This window comes from Rhinolophus sinicus, chromosome 2 (genome assembly GCF_057876585.1).
Source record: "Rhinolophus sinicus isolate RSI-liver-muscle chromosome 2, RSI-T2T, whole genome shotgun sequence".
Classification (NCBI taxonomy): Eukaryota; Metazoa; Chordata; class Mammalia; order Chiroptera; family Rhinolophidae; genus Rhinolophus; species Rhinolophus sinicus.
Genome location: NC_142502.1, coordinates 169,397,526 through 169,404,804, shown reverse-complemented (window position 1 = coordinate 169,404,804; position 7,279 = coordinate 169,397,526).

Here is a 7,279-nt window from a genome sequence, read left to right as displayed (position 1 = left end):
ACCTCCAGTATGAAGATAAATAAAGGTAATTAGAGCAGACATCCTTGCTTTATTCCCAATCATGGGGGAAAAGCATTCAGTTTTTCACCATTAAATATGATATTGATTATAGGTTTACTGTATATATCCTTTACTAGACTGAAGAAGGTCTATTCCTAGTTCACAGAGGAATTTTATCTAAATGTGATGTCAAGTGTGTTTTTCCAAAATGAGAATTTAAATTTTCATCTAAGCACTGCTTAAGCTAAATCCAATAAATTTTGCTTTCATTTTCACTGTCCAAATATTTCTTCTTTGACCCATTGATTATTTAAAAGTATGTTGTTTAACTTCCAAATATTTGAAGTTGGTCCAGATAACATTATTAGTGTTAGTTTAATTCTGCTGTGATCAGAGAAAATACTTTGAATGATTTCAAACTTCTTAAATTTATTGAGACTTGCTTGATGGCCCAGCATGTGGTATATTTTGGTGAATGTTCCATGTGGGCTTAAAAGTACATTCTGCTATTGATAGGGGGAGTGGTCTATAAATGTCAACTAGGTTAAGTGGAGAAAACATCTACCTTAAGGTGGGATTATTGTGAAAATTAAGTGATACAAACTCTAAGGTTGAATCACACAAAATTGTGGTTCTTCTAAATAAAATATCGTTGAATTTCATATAGTTGATAGTGTCTGTCATATGGTAGGTACTCAATAAATTTGCTGAAATACACTGCTCTATTTCTAAAGAAAATAAACTTCATTTAAAAAGAAAAATCTAACCAGAGGGCAATGTATTTTTTGCACAGTATTTAAAGGTCTGAATTCATGTCCTAGGTCAGCTACTTAATAGTTGAGTGGTCTCAAATTAGTTACCTTTCTACAGTGTGTAAAATGGTATACTTATCTATTTTGAGAATTAAAACATTCTGGTAGAGAGTAAGTTATCAGTAGATCATAGCTAATATTAAAATTTGTAAAGGGTATATAACAAAAACCAATAAAAGAATCAGGAAGGCGAAACCCATTCTGAAGTAAAACTTGAGAAAAATGCAGAGGTCAACAAGACAGATTCTCATAACTATGACCACAAGAAGAAAACAAAAAAGGCATAGGTCTTAAGTTTGAAAGAGATAGTTTATATGTAGTATACATAATTAGTATCATATAGTTATAATTTATATATTTAGATGTAATGCAACACACACACACACACACACACACATTATCTATCTATCTATCTATCTATCTATCTATCTATCTATCTATCTATCTATCTATCTATCTATCTATCTATCTATCTATCTGTCTGTCTATCTACCTACCTACCTATCTATATCCTTTCTAAGTGCCAGGGACTCTTTTCCTCAAAATAATGCTGTTAAAACTAAAAGGTACATCAAACATTATAAAACGGCAATGAAAACAAATTTAGGTTACAAGAAAACATCTTGCTGCTTTAGTGTGGGTAGTGGTGGTGAAAAGAAAAAAGACATGCTATCAGATCCTGGCCCTACAACACCATTCATCCTCTGCAATGCCTTTGAGACGAGACTGACAAGCCAAGGTACACGTAGACAGGTGCTGAAAGGGTTTTCCAGGCATCATGAACAGCAAATGTAAAGTCACAGAAGTGCTGAAGCATAATTTTGGGGGATTAGAGAAGAGGATGGAAGAGGTCAGAGATGAGGCTGAACAAGAAAACTCTTTAAGAACTTGAAAAGAATTTAGATTTTATCCCATGGATAATGAAATGCCATTAAAGAATTTAAACAGAGGAGAAGCACAATCAGCGTTTCCTATTACATAACTCTGGGGTTGGTGTGAATGAGAGATTGGAGACAGAAAGAGACTGGAGGCAGGAAAACGAACGGAAAGGCTTTATCCATGAAATGTGGACAATGATATGTACCTTGTCTGTCTCACTTAGGGTATTGTGAGATGACCAAAAGAGAATATGTGCAGAAGTGTTTTGAAAACATTTAAGTATTAAATAGTGATTATATACAGAAGGTGAGCCAACTGTGCATAAGATTAGAGAGTTGGTACTATTTCTAAAGGATTATAGAAAGCAGACGAGATGACAAAAAACCAAAAATTGGTAAATATTCTTCAATTTTTCAAAAGTATGAAAAGGTACATTTCCAGAAATTTAAGACTGGTAATCCTGACCTCAATCCCCATTCCTACCAAGAATCATGCCTATATTTTTTAAGACATTCAGAGCCAACATGCGATGGGCCATGTTTCCTCAGCCCACTGTGAAGAAACTACTTTATTCAGAGATTACAAAAGGACGCACCTACAATACGGTGGTAGGCATCCTCTAAGATGACCCTCCATGATCTCTGCATCTTGGTATTTATGATGTTATGTAGTCCCTTCACCTGGAGTAACTTGCTTCTAACCAACATTGAGAGATTGTCACTTCCATGATAAGACTACAAAAGATTCTGACTTCTGTCTTGCTAGCGGACTTTCTCCCTTGCTGGCTTTGATGAAGTTGTCATGTTGGGGCAAGGAACTGAGGGCACCTGCTGACCAGCATCCGACTAGAGACCTGAGGCCTTAGTCCAACAATCCCAAAAGAACTCTGTCCTGCCAACAACCACATAAGTGAGTCTGAAGCAGAACCTTCTCCCGTCAAGGCTTCAGATGAGACTCCAGCGCTGGTTAACACTTTGAAGCCGTATGAGACACCCGTGAGGCAGACGACCAGCTAAGCTGTGCCGAAATTCCTGACCTACAGACACTGTATAATAATACGTGTGGTTTTAAACCACTACTTTTGTTGTAGTTATTTATGCAGCAATAGGTAACTAACACACACTGGTAGGATTACCTTGTACAAACACAATGGCTGAAGAACACTTAATTGAGCCAATATTTCCCCCAACAAATAGCAATTGACTACAAGCAAGATACTCTAGCACTCTCTTGAGAAGACAACTGTTTCTGTACTGTCATAGCAACCTGATAAAGTAGCCTTATTTTAGGAGGTAGGAGTAAAATACGGAAGCGGCATGGCCCAGAACTTCATTATAACATCATGTTCCCATTATCAAAGGGTGATAAAGAAACAGCCCAGAAAAGAGCATTGAAGAAAGTTAAATGGAAGTAGGCAATGAAGAAAGATTCAAGGACAAGGAAAAATTAGGCTTGGGGTAGTCTGGGGTTAAGTAAGTCAAACATGTTTTCAAATACATAAGGGAAAAAATGCACATGTGAATATTGTTTGGTAAAATTATGAGGTTTCCCTGGAGATTTTAAAGAAAGAACAGCAAGTCTGAGATCATCCCAGCTTCAAAGCCAAGGCAATAAGCAAGTTGACTTCTCAAAGTTTAGATTCTACTACCTAAAAATGTGGTTGTGGTTGTGGTGGTCATCAGAGAATTCACTACTACTCTGAAGACTGTGCACAATTCAGCTGGCCTCAGCAGTCAATCTATGTTTATAGAATACTTTATACATCACCACTTGAAAGGTATTGATTATTATATTCTTTTCTGCAATGAAGAAATTTTTGAGTCATTAATATTTATTCTCTAATATTTCTATGGCATGTGATACAAGAGACTTCCTGAAAGAAGTGAGCATAAGGAATACTGAAATTCCATGTATTTCTTAAAACTTGGAATTGAGGTAACAATGCACTTTTAAAGATACTACTGTCAAAACAACAAGAAAATGACCAGACCATAGCAACTGTTTTAACCCGTTGTTTCCCCTCACATAATTAGAACATTGTTGGAGTACTACTGAATCATATTCTCCATAACCCAGTCAAGCTCTGTGCTTCCAGAATCTACACATCCTTTCAAAACACCACAAAATATTACTTTTATTACTGCTGCTATAATCTTCGGTTGTCTAGAGAGCTATCTTAGAAAACTCCACAAATACTGTTATGTAGATGAAATGAATGTAAATATCAAAATAAAATCTTCCTTTCTCTCTCAAGTTACACTCTGCTATAGGGCACTAAGGGAAACTTGTGAATAAATGTTCACCATTCAGCCCTTTAATGTAGCACTTCAAAGTGGCATGAAATATACTGTGCTAGGACACCAACAGATGCAGTACCACATAACTGCACTGAATCATGCCACAAGTAGCTTTAAAAAACTGAACTTTTCTCAAATCAAACAACTGTAACCAGAGTTTGCCGTAGCAGAAGTTGTTTCACTTTTTGAGCAAGAGTAGGAAAGGACTTTAGAAAAGTGGGATATGGAAACAAATACTATAGTGAAGTTGGGTTCTTTAGTTTTTTATAGTTTGATTCCAGGTAACAGTTTCATTCTAGATAATGTCTCACACAGAGGACTTTAACTCCTCAGAGTTCAGAGTAAATAATTAAATAAGTAACTTTTCAAGTTGTTTTAATCTTTTTTTTCCTGGCCAGTATTTGTTTGGTTGAGGTCATGACATAAAAGTGTCCTATAGGAGAATGGTATCTGCAAGATGACAGAATAGGAAGCCCTGGAGCCTCCTTCCCTCAATGAACACACCAATTCAACAACTCATGGGTCAAGTCCCTTTTGTAAAAAATCCAGAAATTAGTTAAGAGGGTAAATTCCAAAACATTGACATCAAATGCGGGGGAGGACGTGGAGCAACAGGAACTCTCATTCATTGCTGCTGTTGGACAGTCTGGCAATTTTACAAAAATAAATATATTTACCATACAATCCATCAACCACATCACTTGGTATTTACTCAAAGGAGCTGAAAATTTATGTCTTGCATAAAAACCTGCACAAAATGTTTATAGCAGCTTTATTCACAAGTGCCCAAACTTGGAAACAACCAAGATGACCTTCAGTAGGTAAATGGATAAATGAACTACAGTACATCCAAACAAGAGTATTATTCAGTGATAAAAGGAAATGAGCTACCAAGTCATAAAATGACATGGAGGAACCGTAAGTGTATATTAGTAAGTGAAAGAAGCCAATCTGAAAAGGTTGCATACTATACGGTTTTAATCGTATGACACTCTGGAAAAGGCAAAACTATGGAGACTGGAAAAAGATCAGTGTTGTCAGGAGTACAGAGCAGGGAAGTATGAATAAATAGGCAGAGCCCAGGGGATTTTTAGGGCAGTAAAACTATTCTGTGTGATACTATAAGGATGGATGCAGATCATTACAAATTTGTCAAAACCCACAGAACATGGAAACCATGAGTGAACCCTAATGTAAACTGTGGACTTTGGGTGATAATGATGTGTCAATGTAGGTTCATGGAATTGAGTAAGTATACCACTCTGCTTCTAGCCATTGACAGAGGGAAAGACTCTGCACGTGTGGGGGAAAAGAGGTGTATGGCAATTCTGTACTTTCTGCTCAATTTTTCTGTGAACCCAAAACTGCTCTAAAAGTCTGGTTTTTTTAATTAAGTTAAAAAATAGATTTCATAGGTACAGGTTATCAACAACAGCCTAATTTCTTAACTATCTCAACATTTTCCCTATCCTTCTTAAGACTTGTGATCATTGAGAATAATCAAAAGAATACCCTGCAAGCTTTGAATAATTATAGAAAGTGCCAAAGTGCTAGATAGGTGGTCCGTGACCCAATGTATTGCCACAAGGACAGCAGCTGTCTGTGTACATGAATTCTGCTAAGTTGGTACCATGTTTCCCCGAAAATAAGACCTAACTGGAAAATAAGCCCTAGCATGATTTTTCAGGATGACATCCCCTGAACATAAGCCTTAATGCGTCTTTTGGAGCAAACCTTAATAGAAGACGCCGTCTTACTTTCGGGGAAACACGATATAAGACAAAGATCTCTTTAGTTGATAGGCATATCTTATTCAAGCGGATAGTAAGAGTATCCAAATTCTCTTTGACTGAGTCTACTGTATATTATTTAAATTGTGTTATGCAGATTTTATTTTAAACAGTACTTTCTATGATGTGATTTGTCATGTATGATAGCCTACAAATTGGCTGACTATTACAATATTATGTATCATTTTCAATCACTAGGTTCATAATGTATTCATTATGCTCATTAAATACTTTTACAAAAAAAAAAAACCCTTTTAAATATTATATGACATTTAAAAAGAAATGAGTATTGCCAAAAAAAGGAAAAACCTTTTAAATACACTATTTAAAAAGCTCAGCTATCAGTTTTAAAATGACATTACTTCCTTAAGAATTAGAACTGCAGATGCTTTGCTTTCTACGCCAGATTAAAGAGCATCAATTCATTACCAAAAAAGTAAAATTGAAGAATTTCAACACAAATCTCTCTTAAATTTTAATGAAGTAAAAGTTAACATTTTTCTATACCAAAATCACTAAATCAGATTTCCCCAATTTCATAGTGGTTTTAAGGGATTCTAGTTGTTAACAAAACAACTTTAAACTTTTGCATTTTCAAAAGCTGTACCTTGTACATCATATTAATATTTACTGAAATATTTAGGAGTTTTACATACATAATCTAAGTATACAAATAATTTGTATCACATTACAAGGCCATTCATCAAGCTAAAATCTTGACCATCCTGCTTCTAGATTTAAATTTAAGATAAAGCAATGACTAAAACTTTGGATAATTTTTGCTTCCCTCCCCACCCCCCACCCACAACATACACTACACAAAAGGGCTTGTGGTATCACCCTTAATAATGAATTCTAAAATCTCATCTTGAGCTAAAAGAAATTTCTAGAGATCATTTAATCTTTGAAACTTTTTCTAGGCTGAATCTCACCTGAACCATTTTTGATGAAGTTATCTCCCTTTTCCTTCACCAAACCTTCCCATGACTGTGTGTGTACTCCACTCTTTTATGCTGAGTTGCACAAGTTTTTCCCAGGGTCCAGTCTCATTTATGATTTAAAACTAATTACTGACTAAAACTGCATCTCCTCATCATCACTCATAACATTCCTTCTCATACCAAAAAATAGTCAATTCTGACCTCTCCACTTTACCATTCATTAATTCTTCCTCCAAATCCTATTTCTTCAAATCATGTGTGTCACTTGTCTCTGATTTTTTTTTCTCCTTTCCCCATGTGGAGTCCAAAATCAAGCACAAAACTCTTACAAATGTTTATATGATGTGTGTGGGCTCTGGAAAATACTATGTTAAGATGGCCATTTTTCTCACAATGTTCACATGATGCCATATTATGAGCAGATAGCAAATATGCAGCTTCTATTTTCAAGTGATTTTTTCACTTTTTGAAAACTTACTTTCAAGAATAAAAGTATACCATAGAGAGAAATGACCAACCAATCATTACTTTTTCAATGATTTGGTAAATGCTATTGGTCA